Genomic DNA, 18,056 nt, shown 5'->3' on the forward strand with positions numbered 1-18,056 from the left:
TTTGACTGTATATCGCATTATATCTCGCAGTATATTCCCATATATTTATGTTTCGTAAGGGTAGGGCTGGGCGATAAAACGATAACGATAATTATCGCGATATAATTTTTCTCGATAAAACGATATCAAGAGTTCGTCAAATGTTCGATAATGTTTATTTGCCAAAAGCTGAACGAAACTCATTTGAACCGCGCGCCACAGGGACCGTTTATCCGCTCGGCTCAAAGTCCAAACGGCAGCGCAGCGCGAGCTCACTAGAGATATCTGACTAGAGACTAGAGCAGAAGCGTTTACTCTGATCGTCTCGCTCACGAGATCCAGTGAGAAGCGCTTGAATTCAGCGAAGAACACAAATGTCTCCCGTGTTTTAAACCAGTTTAAAGGCAGATGAAACAGCGCTGACAAACAGGAGAAACACTGTGCGCAACGATACAGTCAGACGGCTTTTCCGTTTACAAACCCCCATCATTTACCATAGCTTTACTGTAACGTTAGCCTAGTAATATTAACTGCACCATGAAATGTGGGATATACATATTGAATTGTATTATATTATTAATGTAGACAATGTATCAAAGGACTAATGGAATACAATTACAGTATTTAATAATGTATTTAGGCTACTGTTTTTCAGAAATACCATAGAAACCATAAAGTTACATTTTGCCATGATAGCGAGACTATAGGCTATGCCTGCTTTTATCTGTGGTTATCATGATCTAAATGCATGATACTGGATGACCAATGGTTAATTTAAATAAAATTCAAACCAGTCAGAATATTTTTATAATTTTTTTAACAGATGTTACTGTTTCTGTTAATGAACCTAAATTTAACATAGTAGTATTAGCTTGAGTCAGGATGCAGATTTACTGTCAACTCACTGTCAAATATGCGTTTTGAGACAAAACATGTAATATTAATATTGCAGTCTGCACTGCAAACTGTGCTGAAGGTACGTGCCATCAAAGTCACTTTACACTAAATAATATCCCCCATTAGCACATTCAGAAACTAAGAAATGTATTTTTCTATTAAGATTAGTGGTGGGCCGTTATCGGCGTTAACGTGAGACTCTTATCGGGCGATAAAAAAAATATCGCCGTTAATCTATTTTCAAAGTTTGTTTGGGATCATAAAATAGCTTTTTCGAATATCGTTATATTTTCGCGCAAATCGCGCAGCAGGGTATTTTCCTGTCAGGGACACAAGGTGTATACTTTTACATGTTACGTTGAGCGATCGTTCCTCTCGTTACTTTACACGTTGTTAAATGAGTTTATTCCAAGCGCGCTGCATCTTTTTTATGGGCATGAGCGATGCTCAATTTACAAATGAATCACTCTTTTGGGTCGATTCTGTTCAAAGACTTCATCAAACAAGTTGGCAGATCTGTCTAAATCGGTTCGCGAATCAGTTCTGTTCGGTTCCTCACGCACGGAATCGTCTGAAGCGCGTTCAATTACACTCGACACGGAGTCGTAACAGCAAGATTTAAGAACATCAAGAGCTACAGTAGTAGTCTAGTGAAAGCAAATCTGCAAATGCATCATATTTTTGCCAGCGATGAAGATCTTTATTTGTTGAACATCTTTGTAAGCTGTCTGTGAATGATTCCACAGGACGATACATTCGATTTAATTTCATTCAGGTAATACATTTTACAACCAAACAGATTATTACGCCACGATAGCACTACTAAAAAGTATGACATTATCCGTCGGACATATACATTAATTGGTACTTTCCTGTTATCCGGAGCCCACGATAGCTATTACAAAATAAATAAGCTACCATTGTGTACAGTTTATGAAATGAACACCCGCCATCCCGCGGTAATGTGTGTGTATTGCGCAGGGGCATAGTCACACGAATAGTTTACATTGATTGAAACTAATTTGTTTAAAAAGGAGGAGGCTATTGCCGGTAAAGGCAGGTTCACATAAAATCATTATGACATATGACATTATTTTTTGATCTAACGAGCATCTGGTTTGGCGATGCAAAAACGGACTTTAGCTACGTCGTGCTTATTGTTTTTTTCTTCTTCCAATTAGCCTAAGTTACTATGTTTAAAAAAAAATGACGAAAACATGTTACTTGTTCAATTAATAAACAGTTTCTTTGATGAAAAATCGCTAAAGATGAAATTGGCCTCCTTTTCTGTCATTGTAATTGTGCGTTTTATTTATTTATTTTATTTTATATATATTTTTGAACGATATTCGACTTTTGCTCCTCTATTGTTGAATGGCATTTTTGGCAGAAATTCACATCCCTACGCGAGGCGAACTATTCTCAAAGACTTACTTTTAGTCAATATTTGGGTAGCACACATGTTCTGAATGCCTTCGGCAGAATTCAAATGAGCCATTTTAATCTAGATTAATCTAGATTAATTCCAAGATTCCAGTGAGATTAATCTAGATTAAAAAAATTGATCTATGCCCACCTCTAATTAAGATATTTATTTTGTTAAGGAAAAATGACAAATGTTTGAATGTTCAACCTGAGATTTGTTTGATTTGTCTGAGATTTAAACTTGAAAGAAATAAAGAGTTGACATTTATCGTGATAATTATCGATATCGACTAACATAAAAAAATTGTGATAATTTTTTTTGGCCATATCGCCCAGACCTACGTAAGGATAGTCTTTATGCCATAAACAGTCCTGGCCCGAAAGTGTCAGTGTGGCTGTAGTATTGCGAGGTCTTGATTTGCGAAATCAAATTCTCTGACTAAAGCGGCAGTGAATAAGCCGTCAGGCACCACGCTTCATAAAAGCTCATATGCTCGTAGAGGCTGAAAGCGTGAGTGGGGTTTCATTTGAGCGGAGTAATGAGCTATTAATGGTGCTTTAAGGGCTTTCTCGTAGTGTTTGCTTTACGGCATTTGATTTGTTTGTTTGTGTTGCACCCGACCGCCTGCAGAGATGAGACCTGTCTGTCTCTCACAATAGTGCAGCTACATGCTACATTTATCTGAAGTGTGTGCACTAGGGGAGAGTGGATGGCTAGTGCCAAGAAATTGCAGTTAATATTGAGATTTTAATTATATGTCTAGAAATGGATGGTCAAGTTAAGTGCATTGCAATGCGGGAAACGGTTTCTGTATGCTGCACATTTTGGGTATTACTCGAGTAAATTCAGATACTGTGCACCAGTCTTATTTTAGTATCATTGAGATACTATTACAGTTGTTTTGTTAGGGTTAGTTAAATATAGGGCTGTTATAATGGCTGAAAAGCTAAATTCGAATTTCTTTCTTAAATATTAGCAAAATTCCAATTATATTCGAATTCTAAAGGCAATACGTGTGTTAGAGGAAGAAAGTACTGTGTTGTCTTCTATGCCAACAAGAGGACGCAAGCGAGCGCAATAAGCAAATATAAACCAAATCAAGCATCGCATCTTTAATTGAAATGAAATGACATTCACTTTTTAAAGTGCATTACCTTTTGAAACAACTGTTCTTAAATAATATATAATTTCTTTAATGTGCATTCAAAAATAAATGAACTGAGCCAAGCGATGACATCGCCGTTTTCTCCAGAGCGGCTAGATATATAAATGAACTGAATTAACTTTTTTACAACAAAAAATGATGCTATTTTCTTCTAGAAACAAACCTTGTAGCATTATTTTATCACTGTAAAACTGCTTTGAAACAATCTGTATAGTAAAAAGCACTATATAAATAAAGGTTACTTGACTTGACTGGATAAGCTAACAAAAACAAAGTCTCGCTTGCCACTTGACACACCAAAAATCGAATGCACGGTTTTTGCATTCGAATGAGCACTTGATTTATTTATTTTTACGAATATTTGAAATTCGAATTTTTATTTGACAGCCCTAGTTAACTATAACAACCCTGCTGTGCACAGTATGAATACTGCTGCAAGTATGCATGGTTTTTGCATTCGAATGTGCATTTTTCTTCTTTTTTTTTAATCAACGGATATTCGAAATTCGAATTTTTATTTGACAGCCTTAGTTAACTATAATAACCCTGATGTGTACAGTATGCATACTGCACCAAGTATGTGCCAGCTAGTATGCCATTCACAGCCCATGTGTTAATGTACATATAAAGTGCACTCGGGGAGGGACTGAGTGTGAATGATTTGTATAAAGCTGTTAGTGTAAATTGCGTATAGCGGGACCCTCAGGAGGCGTGCGCTCGCTCTGACAGCAGGAACGCTGGCCAAGCGAGACAGGACATCTCTTATGGGAGGGAAAATTATATTAGCCTTCGCTGCTGCTGTGATTATCATATATATTAGTGCACGGTGGGTTATGGCTGCGGGGTGCTGGAACGGAGGCTGCTTTAATGTGCAAGCGTCATGCACACTAGGGCAGATACTACAACATCAGGACTGCAGGAACAAACCACACTTACCAGAGGTGGAGACCTACACGGCCATTAGCATATCTACATTACTGTCACTCTCTGGTCCAGAACCCTTAGTGACCTGCCTATACAGTGCATTTTACAATACATAATTAGGATATGATCTTTTGGTCAGCATTGCATGTGTCCTTCATGGTAAAGGCAATGCCAGTATGCATCGAAATGCACTTAGTGCAAATATTGATTAACCCTAAAACAGGCAATGTGTACCATGGGATACATATTCTTTAGTCTCTTGTTGGAGGCACGAGAACAAATCTTTCATCCAGTACTGTTGTCAGTATCATAGTTGAGTCTGTTTGGAGTCACATGACTTGGTTCAAATTTTATGTGCTCGTTTTGTCCGTTTGACCCAAAGCCAACATGTCCGTCCATATAGTGCTGGACATTCGGACTTTGTATAAAGTAGGCATATATTAATATTGCTTTTTTCAGAAAAAAAATACAATAGACCTGCTAATATTAGTTGTGAACATTCTCTTAAGATGTTGAAATAGAAAATTAAGTCATATGTTGATCATTCTGTTATTTACCGCATTTTGAAAAGTAAGTATCCCCTGAGATACGTTGCCAGATTAGGGTATAAAAAAGGGATCCTTTGGTCGGCATTGCATGTGTCCTTCATGGTGAAGGCAATTCCCCAGTATGCATCTCAATGTGCTCAGAGCAAATATTGATTATAAATGTACATTTATTCAATAATGAAAACAGGTAAAAATATTTCGATCGAATTACAAAAGGCATCCTTTACAGTGTGTTCTGGCTGTATGCTGCACATTTGGCAAATGCAGGAGACCATCTGGCTATTCCATGCAGAAAGTGCACCTACACACTGCATACTGCAAATATTGTATGGTAGTATGCCAGTCTGAACATACTCAAAGTGTTTGTGCGTAGACTGACTGTTGTACTAGCATGCTACATAGTTCAGCATGCACTGTATACTGCCTTCTATTTTTTAATAGTTTGTGAAACATTATGCTGTATAATACGCAAATGTTTCAAACTGTAGCATGTGGATCAAGATAAGGATTTATTGAGTCCACATGCCATGCAAACAAGAAACTATGCTTCTAACCACCGGTCCAAACACATGCAATGCTGTTTGCGAATCTTCATTAGAACTATGGTTTCGGGAAACACAGACTCGCTGAACTATAGGGGTGTGAACCTACACTGGTCTCACGGTTCGATTACGATTATTATGTAATCGATTCAGTTCAATTCGATATCGCGATGCACTGCATCCTCAATTTTAAATTTTACTTCAAAATTGACGTGTGGTTACGCGTGTGTGTGTGTGCGTGTTCGCCTGTTCGGGAAGTCGCAGTGACAGAAACAGTGACATTCCAGTTTAAGTTTCAAGGGAGTAAAGCCTGTTTATGTCATTAAGAAAATAAAATTCTGTCAAATCAATTTTGTTTTAAAGAAATGTTCATTTAAAAGCAGCGCTCATTCATCAGTATATAATGTTACCCTCGAGACGCGCGCATCAACCGTCGCAGAGTCCGCTGTTGAAGGTGACGATCATGCATTTATAATCACTCGTAACAACACAGAATAATTGTAATGTGACCATTCGGGTGCGGATACTTAAATCAGAGAACATTATTGCGGTTTTGGGTGACATTGGAGCTCATACGCTTACTCTAAAGGAGACTCTGCCAGGCGTTTACAGCTTGCGGTGAAAACGGCTAACGTGGTTTATCAAGTTAGTGGTATTACCTCCTGCATATCCTATTTGTGCGTGACGTGAGCGCACTCAGTGCGTGTCTTCTCCACGTTGTACATAAAAGCCGAAATGTGCCCAGATGTAGGCTTTTAAAGTAGTTGGAGCATTTTTAATTACTCACACTCGCGTCTCGCCTCCCTCTGTCATTGTATGCCAAAGCACATATGCGACAAATGACGTCAGAAAAGTGTCAGTACATTAAAATCGGTTATGGTCTATTACTGAACTGATACCGAATCGTCCTCGTCTGCATTGCGATGCATCGTAGAAACGATCAATTTCGACACCCCTACTGAACTATGCTGATAACGACATAACTTGCAACGATATTTGGCGAATGATACTTTCGGGACAAACACACACCAGAGCGTTACTGACAGACTGGGAAGAGAGTTGCTGCAACAATGGAGAATATGAGGAAAATAATCAACATTCAAGCAGGAAAACCTGTTTTAGTAGAGCCTGAAAACAACATCAAGACTTTGTATAAGTGCATTAAATGGCCTCTTTAACCACTGTTTCAAGCTGTTTAAAAATCGAATGTGGACGGCAACAATATAGGGTTAGTTTGGTGGACTATTCACTTAATATTTTGTGTGTGCTGTCTATTTTTATGCTTATTACAGTTTTACAGTGTTAACTTAGTGACACGCTAACGCAAAAATATTGGAATTGTGTGCAAATCTGTCACTTTTCACTGCTTATTTGTATTAAGTCCTACTTTTTTCATCACCGGATACATCCAAATTGCATTGCCAAGACAGCATGCGTGCAGTTCTCTGTAGAGCTAGCACACACACACACACACACACACACATACTTGCAGTCATATTATGGTCACCATAGCAGTAATGATGGCTCAGGGCTGGTGGGCAGCTGCAGGCTGTGGTTTTCATATTTTGTGTGTTTGTGTGTGATGAGCTGCTCCAAGGTTTGCGCTGGGTCACTGCACACTTTTAGCAGAGTGCTTTCAAAACTCTGTCCTGTTCTCTCTCTCTTTCTCTCTGTGACGTGCAAATCAGAGGGAAATCAAAGACAGAGGAGGAAGAAGAGGCTGGTGATGCTGTTCATCATCTCCAGTTGCTGTCTCCTCTGTAATTTTTGCAGTGCCAGAGGTGTGAAGCGAGGAAAATATGCGGTTTTAAAGAAGCCGAGCTGCTGGAAGCATGACTGAGTTTTTTCTCATTTATTAAAGAGTTAGTTCAGCCAAAAATGACTTTTCTGTCATTTGCTCACCTTCAAAAAGTTTTCAAAGCCTTTCGACATTCAATCATTTTTGGTAATGTTTTACTTAAAGCCTTTATGTAAAAAATGCATTATAAAGGCATTCTTAATGTATTTTATAATGCATTTGATCTGTTCATAAATAATTTTAACCAAAGTTAAAAAATGCGTTATAATATTGGCAGGTTCCTTGGTTGTTTGTCATGTGTCTTAATACATTATACTTTCTAAAGGTGTAACAATGAATAGATGATTATATTTATTCATGAGATCATGCAATGCATTATAAGGTGCATTATAAGGCATAATTAATGCATTAAAATATCTTTATAATTCCATATTCATAAAGGCTTTAAGTAAAGTGTTACCTCAATTTATTGATGTACAGTAATTGCCCTAATATAGTGAACTGGCATGAGGTATAGAAGGATTGCAAAACCTGTCTAATGAAATCTTTAGAAAACTTAATGATGAAATAAAAAGCACATTAAAATCATTGAGATATTAACAATGTTGCTTAATCAGCATGAATTTATTTCTAAATTCTTTGCTTCTAAAGCACCACCACCACCATCAAAACAGCGTTTATGTAGCAAATCCAGCATCTTAAACAATACATATTAAGATGACTGTCGGATTTGTTATTGCATCACGTCTTGCTGTTTTTTAAAGCATCTTGCATCATGAATATTGCATTTTTAAGCTAAGCATCTTATTATCTCCAACGTCTTTTGTGTTTTGCAGTCTTTCAGGGTTTTAAGCGAACTGAGGGTGAGTAAATCATGACAGAATTTTCATTTTGGATGAACTATGTCTTTAATGCCTGTGGATGTGAATATCACGACCCAGCCAGCATCAGTGACTGCGATTACATGTCCAAGGATAATCCCACATTATTCCCCAGATCTCACTTCTCAAATCCCATTTATTCTTACTGATTGAGTCATTTTGGAGAATAAGCTGTTTATATGCCATTTCAACGTCCCTGTTATGAATCAGCCTTTTATCCGGGAAAGGATCTGCCTATTCAAAGCACTGAAAGATGCCAATCTTCATCAGAACCATCTGCTGTTTTATTGTGCAAATACACATATATTACGTTCTGTTCGTTGTGCTGAAAGGTGAAAATGTAAAATGTCTTTGAGAGGATTGACTTTAAATGACCTACAAGTATAGAATGGCATTCAGAAGCCACGAGTTTCCCTTTTATGAAATAGCCATGATCTAAATGAGAGGTTATTCAAATACTGTAAACAGGACATTGCCAATTGCATGAAGCATGTGGTGACGGAAATATTGCAGGATGATGTGATGTGAATATGGATGTGCTCATAAATTCATGCGCTTTGAGTTTGTGTGTGCGTGTGAAATGTTTTCACCTCTTTCACCTCCAAAAGAATTGAATGGAGGTTATGTGTAGAACCCGTGAGCGTACAAACCTAATGCATCCATCCACACACACACACACACACACACACACACACACACACACACACACACACACACACACACACACACACACACACACACACACACACACACACACACACACACACACACACACACAGGCATTTCATCTTTCTCTCTTTTTTTCCCGTAAGGCACGTTAAGAGTTAGTGTGTTGAAAAAAGCAGCAGGAAATCAGATTTGGGACGCTAGTCTTTTGTGCCTTCATTGACTTTGTCTGTTCTTTCTGCTCTATCTATCTATCTATCTATCTATCTATCTATCTATCTATCTATCTATCTATCTATCTATCTATCTATCTATCTATCTATCTGTTTATACAGCAGGAAATCTGTCTGTTCTGCTACTCCCTCAATTCATCCCTCGGTCCCTCCATCCAACCATCAATCCATCCCTCCGTCCAACCATCCATCCATCATCCCTCGCTCTCTTCATCCATCCATCCCTCCACCCATCCCTCCATCCACCCATCCATCCTTCCCTCCACCCATCCCTTCATCCATCCATCCACCCATCCCTCCATCCACCCATCCCCCCCTCCATCCATCCTTCCCTCCACCCATCCCCCATCCATCCATCCCTCCACCCATCCCTCCATCCACCCATCCACCCTTCCCTCCACCCATCCCTTCATCCATCCATCCACCCATCCACCCATCCCCCCCTCCATCCATCCATCCCTCCACCAATCCCTTCATCCACCCATCCCTCCCTCCATCCATCCTTCCCTCCATCCATCCATCCACCCATCCCTTCATCAATCCCTCCCCCATCCAACCACCCATTCATCCACCCATCCATCATCCATCCTCCCATCCCTTCATTCACCCATCCATCCCTGCACCCATCCCTCCATACATCCACCCACCCATCCCTCCACCCATCCATCATCTATCCCTCCACCCATATTCACCCACCCATTCATCCATCCATCCACCCATCCCTCCATCCACCCATCCCTCCCTCCATCCACCCATCCCTCCATTCATCCCTCCATCCACCCATCCATCCCTCTAACCACCCACCCATCCCTCCATCCACCCATCCATCCCTCTAACCACCCACCCATCCCTCCACCCATCCATTCCTCCACCCATCCATCATCCATCCCTCCACCCATATTCATCCACCCATCCCTCCAATCATCAACCCATCCCTCCATTCATCCACCCATCCATCCCTCTAACCACCCACCCATCTCTCTAACCACCCACCCATCCCTCCATTCATCCTCCCATCCATCCATCCCTCCATCCATCCCTCGCTTGTGATCATCCACAGTCAGAGGTGCTTCTCCTCGAGGGGGAGATGAAGAGGTCTCCGGCTCTCAGGATAAGCTAATGCGATTAGCTGCGTCTCACAATCAGCCGCACTGAATGCATGTTGTAATTACTGCACCTCAATGAGGAAGGTGTGTGTGAAAGATTAATGCAGGTGAGTGGCAGGCTGTGATAGATACGCTCTGCTAACATGCTCTCGGCAGTAAGGGATGTTTGTTTGCGAATGGGACTGGAGCTCATTTGCACACGTGACCCAAACCCCATAGATACGACAAATGAGGTCTGAGCTGGCGTTGAGGGACTGTAATGCTCCAAAACTGTTCGTAATTTTCTTGTTAATATTATTTTTTCACAATCCTAAGGATACTTGATATGTAAGATCGATAAATCAACATTACTAGTTGGCCTAATTAAATTAGTGAGTTAAATTATGTGATAACTTTTTGTAATGTGTAAAACCCTAAAGAGCTTTTGTGTCTCTTGTTATGTTGATATCAGGAGACAAATAAGTCACGAAAACCAGACAGAAAACAATAATAATACACAGCCTCTCTGGGCTTTCGGGCATTATTTTTTGCAAAATTCTGCTTTGGTGCCAGAATGGATTTGAAATCTCTGTACTGTTCTAGGTCTTTTGTCTCATGAAATCAGCGCGACATATTCCCACACAGGATTTCTCACAGCTTCAGTTCCGTACGGAAAGTCAATGGACATGCGGATTGACTCCAGCTGAAGCGCTGCCCGTTCATTTAGCTCAGATTCAAGGCGCTTCTAGCTTTTTTCCACACAGTTTGAGTCTGCCTTATGCCTTCACATTTTCTTTTGGTCTGTGATGGAGTGACATCAGACGTGCGCAGCTGAGAGGGAACATTGGCCGGGAATTACAATGTGGCGTGATTACAAAGGTAGAAGAGGCATACATAAAGAATAAAAGCTATGGAATTATGTGTATTAACTCTAATACATCAGAAATTTTGGTGCGAAACTTATAGGACCCTATGATTTTCACAATGCGGAAAAAGCCCAACAGAGTAACAGAATCCAGTAATAAAAATGGAATTTATTGTATAATGTGGAATGTCAATAGAAAGTTTGGATGAATAAATCAAAAGTAGGGCTCTCCACTTAATCAAATTGCGAAATGGACTAGTGTCTGTGAATATTTAAGCGCAAAAAGACTATTTCAGCATCTACCATCTCACTATATGAGGACATGAACCAGCCACAATAAAAGTTTGGTTTAACTTAAAATTATGAAGAAAATAATATTACTATTGAGCAGTGCAACGTACTTATCAAAGTAATAATAACAATAATACAATGTATTAAAACATATATTTTTAAGCAATATCACACAATATCATAAAAAAATTGATTACATTTAACAACTTTTTTTTTATTGATTGGATTACATTTTCAAAAATGTAGCATTGTTTTGCATTAATTTGATTATCATCGTTTTTTATGATACATTTGTATGAAATCTTAAAACATACAATAATAGGGCATTTAATAAGCTTTATTGTTGTTAAAAATGTAACAATTTATTAAACTGTTAAACTGAATCAATTCAATTGATTAGACATTGATTTTTGATTATTAAAATATAATTAATCCAATAAAACAGGATTAACCTGATGTGAAGAATCTCCTCTAAATTAAATCACAGTAAAATGATTTTGATGTATAATAAATTGCCGGTAAGTCTCATCCGCAAAATCTTTAACGTTGCCTGAAATAATAAAACCGATTGCCAAATTAAGTAAAAAAAAAAAGAAGAAAAAAGGTAAATTATAGTTTGGTTATTATAGAAGATTCTTCTCATCCCTTACATTATAAATTTCAGTAGAATTTTAAATGTTGAGAAAATATGAATACGAGTAGGGGTGGATATGTAGGCTGTGCATAGATTGTATATGTACATGGGAATGTTATTGTTTTAATAATTTTTTTATGTATATTTTTATGTTGTGTTGGGGTCCTTGTTTGTGGTGTATAGGGACTCTTGTGGACTAGTGATCGTTTTACTGAATCTCTCGTTCGATCAAATTGAATCTTTATTCATTCTTTAACAGCCAAATTCCTCGAACACACGCAATCTTGATCATATTCTGAATTAAGAAATCGTTATAATCCAGCCAAAAGATAATTTACAGGAAACATAAATATTTAATTTACCTTCCGAGTCTTTTGTTCATTTGTCACGTGACAGACGCAATGAACCGATCGTTCATGAATGACCCTTCACTATTGTGGACAATAAATAGTTTATAGAAATAGTTTCTCTCGAATTTACCAAGAAATTAGCTTTCCACTGCGACATGCTGAGCTCCGTCTGTTTACTGAAGTCTGTCATGACCGGTATCGTTGTAAAGCACTGAGTCTCCTGCACAACGCTATGTTACCCAAATATGGGCATTTCCTTTCTATCAGTAACCAATCGTGAATCTCCTAAGGGGGATTTAAAGCTAATGACGAAATCTCATTGGCTACTCCTGGTTTCTGCTAACGTGAATCGCTCAGACGCATCACGTGGTGTACTCTACCAATGTTAATTCATTGAGTTACTGCAGTTTTAGGCCTTATATGCGTGCTGTGTTATTAAATAATCAGTTTTCATGGGCTTGAAATATTATATATTATTATTATTAACTGTACGTTCACACCGCCGCCGACTTGAGCTTCCAAAGCTACCGGAAGTCATTCATTTTCAATGGAAGCTGGCTTCTCTCAGCTGCAAGGAGCGTCAAATCCATCGGCGTCGCGTTTACGGCGTTTTGAGCGTCTTGAGCGTCAATCAGAAAGTTGAAAGTAGCTCAACTTTATGGTAATGAGCTATGACGCTATTCAGCGGCAAGCAGCGGCAAAAGCCAGCAACCAATCGGAATATAGACGTCCTCCGCGCTGGCTGATTCCGGAGAAACACACGATGTAAACTTTCGTTCCTACCAAAACATTAGTTCAGATAAAATGGAGGAGTAGCTAATAATCGCCGTTGCTGGGTTTCCTATCATTTATGATATGACGTTGTTTGCTTATAGGGACCAGTTACAAAAGAACGAGGCATGGGATAAAATAGCTGGGATAGTTTACATTTTTGTTCTTAAAGTTGAACTTATTTTAACTTGAATGACACGTTTTTTTAGAACGCTGTGACATGCGCGAGACGCGGCAAAAGACACAAAGCTCGAGCACACAGTCTGGCGCGTGTTTACATAGTTAAATAGAAAAGCAGTGAAGTGGAATGCAAAAACACCAATCTCATGTGACATTTCATGTTGTGACACTTCTCTTCTCCCTGCTACGTCAGAGCGACCAAAGCGTCAACAAGCTTCCCCGTACTTTTTGACAAGCGTCCTTGACAGGGCGGCCAGAGCTTCTTTGCCGCTCAAGTCGGCGGCGGTGTGAACGTACGGTAAGGGCCTGAGCATTTATTCTGTTTTTGAGCAATTTTTTCTAATAGAAATGTATTAAATTCCCCTGTTTAAAAATCTTTAAATGCAGTTTTCTTAAAATGAGTTTTTTGTCATTCTCCAGTACAAACATCTCAGCCTGTGTAGCATCTATGTACACCAAACTTTCCAGTTATACACTTACACTTATAGCAGTATTCTGAAGATATTTTCAGAGGGATTTGTTAATATATAATTTCTGGACTGATTTATGTGACATTTTAATAAAACATTTTTTTAAGGCTATGGACAGTATATTTTGATTTCCTAGGTAATGAAAGCATATATCCTGAAAGCCCTCTGAAATGTTTTTTTCATCTTGTGTGTAAACAAAATGAAAAAATAATTTTGCACCTGGCTTTATCATGTGTTCATATCTATCTTCTGAAAATATATGCAAAATTGTGCATATTTAATGAGATAATGCATAATTTGCATAATTAAACATACAAATTTCGAAAACTTGTAATACATTTTTTTATATATTTGTGTAAGTAATCAACTGAGGAAGTTTCATGGTAATATCTATTATTTTTAAAATGTACTCTATTCACCTGTAGTGTCTCGGCTTAAGCTAAGCTTCTCTGAAACATCAAGTGTGGTCCCGAAAACACCTCAGTTCTGTTTACTAGTGACACGAAGACTCATTCTGATCACCTTTCGCAGAAACATTTCTTTCTAACGCATGTTGTGTTTGCTCTTCAACAACAGATCTTCATTCCCCCCGTGTCGCCAGAGAGTCGCCAGGAGGCCGATAGCCAAGCGCTAACATTTGATTGAATTATCCCTCAACATGATGTGGCAGTAAACTGTTATTCCTCCATCTTTCCAACCCTCTGCTGTCTCGCCCCTGAGCGACGACTTTCATCCTCTCTCATTTCTCTGCTGTCATACACACACACTGGCACTCGCATGGCTTCGGCCTTTTGCTCATTTACGTCTCTGTATTTCTGACAGGCCGTCTGGTTCCTGAAGGGAGGCCCGTGGAGGACGCACTGCCGAATTTACGGTTGTATATAAATATATATGAGCGTGTGGTTCTTTCAGATTGAAAACATATACTTGCAACGATTGCTTGCTATGAAGTTCATTCCAGGGCTGATGCTGTTTTGCCTCCCAATCTCGTCAGCTCCTTCAAAGAATGCATCCTATTTTAAGGCACGAGAGATATATGGAAAGGAACAGGGTAAATATTTGAGAGGATTGCAAGCTTTATCTCTTGATTTAATTCAGTTGGTTTTCTTCGGCCGGCTGTGTGGAGTGGATTCACAGCTGGTAAGTTTATTCTAGTCTAAACAACCCAGACTAGTGGCTGTTGAGGAGAGTGTGCTTTTTCAATCATGGTTTTGTTGCAGATGCATTTCAAGAATTGCAGAGAGTGCAAGCGTGATTTCTGCTGTGACGAGTAGCAAGGAGAAATGCATTATCAGGTAACTGGAAAATCATACCTCATCAAAAGCAGTTCACTTTAACACAAATTAACCCGGAATCAGAAAAATACTTAGTTACTTTACTTAAAGGATTAGTTCACCTCAAAATTAAAATGTCCTAGTAATTTACTCACCCCAATGCCATCCAAGATATCCATGTCTTTCTTTCCTCAGTGGAAGAGAAATTAAGTTTTTTGATGAAAACATTTCTGGATTTTTCTTCAATGACTTCGAACAAAATGAAAAAATAATTTTGCACCTGGCTTTATCATGTGTTCATATCTATCTACTGAAAATATATGCAAAATTGTGCATATTTAATGAGATAATGCATAATTTGCATAATTAAACATACAAATTTCGAAAACTTGTAATACATTTTTGTATATGCTTGTGTAAGTAATCAACTGAGGAAGTTTCATGGTAATATCTATTATTTTTAAAATTTACTCTATTCACCTGTAGTGTCTCGCCTTAAGCTAAGCTTCTCTGAAACATCAAGTGTGGTCCCGAAAACACCTCAGTTCTGTTTACTAGTGACACGAAGACTCATTCTGATCACCTGTCGCAGAAACATTTCGCAGAGACATTTCTTTCTAACGCACTTCAATGACTTCAATGACAACCAGCGTTTTGAAGTCCAAATCAATGCAGTTTCAAAGGTCTTTGAAGTGCTAGAAACAGCATGATCACAGCTGAGGAGGAGGGGCTTATCTAGCGAAACGATAGGTCATTTTAAAAAAAAATAATATATTTATACTTTTTAACCACAATTGTTCGAATTGAGCTGATCTGCAACGCGCCGGGAACTACTTCATCACGTTGAAAGGTCAGGCTCTATGTCGCCAGCGCCGGTGGAAGTACCGCCCCAGTGTTTACAAAGCGACCAATACAGTTTGAACTATCCTCCTTCGCACGGTCGACTGGGGCGGTGCTTCCGTATGTATCTTGGATGGTATTGGGGTGAGTAAATTATTAGGAAATTTTAATTTTGAGGTGAACTAATCCTTTAAAGGCCATGTTGCAGGTTAACCACCACTGTCGATTAATGGGTACATAAATCACTCAAGATATGTATATCATTTTTAAAATGTCTCAAAAGTGGTCTTAAAGAGCAGTTTTTTACATTTTTGGTATTAACGTTTTTTTTACGCAATTCGGTGATGACGTCACGTTTGGGGAGAAGTGGAGGAAAGGTAGCCTCAGCTCAGCCTAGAACTATTGCGACTGACTGGGATGAGGAAGAAGTGGCAAGAGCCAACATGTATAATTTCGAACCTGCCAGACGTGAGAGGGCAAATGAGGAATTGCCAAGAACTGATGGCCGTCAAAGCCAATTAAATGCATGGTCCGAGGAGAATGAGTGGAGAGTTGGTGAAGTGTCCTGGTGAGTTGCTATCATTTACCAATGCAGCAATGAGCACTGGAGCTAGTCTACGAGCAGCAGTGCACAAAAACGACCTAATATATATATATATATATATATTTACTGTCTTTTTTTACTGTTCTTAGTTTTTACGAGTGAAAAATCAACGTTTTCTTTATATCTAACTGTTAGTGGCAGTGATCATGACGTTAGTTCAGATAAGTACCGGTAACCTTTGTCATAGCGTCGTAGTACTGGTAAACTTTGTCTTTGTCATCTAGAAATAGAAGGCATCATGCTAGGCTAGCTATATGGGCGTTTCTAAGCGTTTATCTCTTCCTCCGGTGAAAATGTTGTTGCAAACGTAGCCGCCGCGTGTCTGTCGCTGTGTTTGGCAGGTGCTTGTGTGGGCTGTATAGAGAGAGATAGGCAGACAGCCAGATAGCATAACGTTAGCATAGATAGCTAGCAGCTAGATAGATAGATAAATAGACAGAAATATATTGTAGGTAGATTGAGTATCTATATATCCAGTCTATCTATCTATCTATCTATATCTATGTATTTATCTATTGATCTATAATCTGCGCTATCTGAATACTCTCGTCTACTACTCGTCTCTCTAGTCACTCCCAATGCTCTCAAGGCGGGCTTTGGTAAATTCTCTCCCCAAGGTGACGTAATGCAATGCATTGTGGGGGAAAGGAGAATCGTTGCAAACCGCTGTAAGGTAGTACCTACTTCTTCGTATTATATTCCGTTTTGTGATACCCAAAAACATATAATACAATGGATAACAGTTTAAATGTTTATTACCAACAAGCAAATTGCACAAATTCGTTAAAAAATTAACCCTGCAACATGGCCTTGAAGTATTTTTTTCGGGGATCTGTACTTTACTTGAGTATGTTTTATTTGCATTTACTTTCACTCTTACTCCACTACAATATTAGCCAAATATTTACATTTAATATAAGATTTAATATATAATTTAATATAATGTTTAATAAAGGACAAAGTTTACTTTTTACTCCGATACATTTCCCCATGCCCGCTGCAAGTATTTATTACACTGGCTTTCCAAACCAATGAAAAACGTGGTTTTCTTTTGAAAAAAAGAACGCATGAGCTCTTTGCCAGCATACGCTCACATAGCAGTCAGTTCGCCAGTATGGAAGATGACCGCAGAAACAAACATTCATTCATTGCTTCATTGTCTCTTATGATTGCAAATCCAACAAATTCTTAACTGCAGTATCTAATCTTATCATTTGTTCAATTAAAACATTGCATATCACTCCCAAAACAATTGATCTGCTTAATTATTGATATTTACAGTTTGAATATTTACTTTTTACTTTCGGTACTTAAGTACGTTTTAAATCGGATACTTTTGTACTTTTACTTAAGTGATGTTTGAATGGAGGACTTTCAATTTTTACTGGAGTCATTTTTTATTTAGGTATATACAGGTGAAACTCGAAAAATTTGAATATCGTGCAGAAGTTTTAATTTTGATGATTATGGTTTACAGCTTATGAAAACCCCACATTCAAAATCTCAGAAAATTTGAATATTACATAAAATCAATTAAAAAAAAGGATTTTAAATACAGAAATGTCGGCCCTGAAAAATATAATCATGCATATGTATATAGTTATATATACTTAAATATATTAGTTTCACCTTT

The 18,056-nt window shown here is 38.4% G+C and overlaps 1 protein-coding gene and 1 long non-coding RNA gene across 4 annotated transcripts in view; one reads left to right on the forward strand and one right to left on the reverse strand.

Annotated features, from left to right (window-relative positions):
• chrm2a (cholinergic receptor, muscarinic 2a) overlaps positions 1–18,056 on the reverse strand; it is a 111,695-nt gene that overhangs the window by 30,239 nt on the left and 63,400 nt on the right. The window lies entirely within an intron of this gene.
• The window catches only part of LOC143741573 (uncharacterized), a 51,353-nt gene that overhangs the window by 11,638 nt on the left and 21,659 nt on the right, over positions 1–18,056 (forward strand). The window contains exons 4-7 of one of the 3 annotated variants that reach the window (XR_013205141.1): positions 14,282–14,374; positions 14,528–14,579; positions 14,700–14,756; positions 14,926–15,000. This is a non-coding gene — a long non-coding RNA (uncharacterized LOC143741573). Of the gene's footprint in view, positions 1–14,281; positions 14,580–14,699; positions 14,837–14,925; positions 15,001–18,056 lie in introns of those variants that run through there. The other 2 variants (XR_013205139.1, XR_013205140.1) reach the window with 2 other exon arrangements.

Source organism: Siphateles boraxobius, unplaced genomic scaffold (genome assembly GCF_051911475.1).
Source record: "Siphateles boraxobius isolate OS27281-9 unplaced genomic scaffold, OSU_SipBor_1 19, whole genome shotgun sequence".
Classification (NCBI taxonomy): Eukaryota; Metazoa; Chordata; class Actinopteri; order Cypriniformes; family Leuciscidae; genus Siphateles; species Siphateles boraxobius.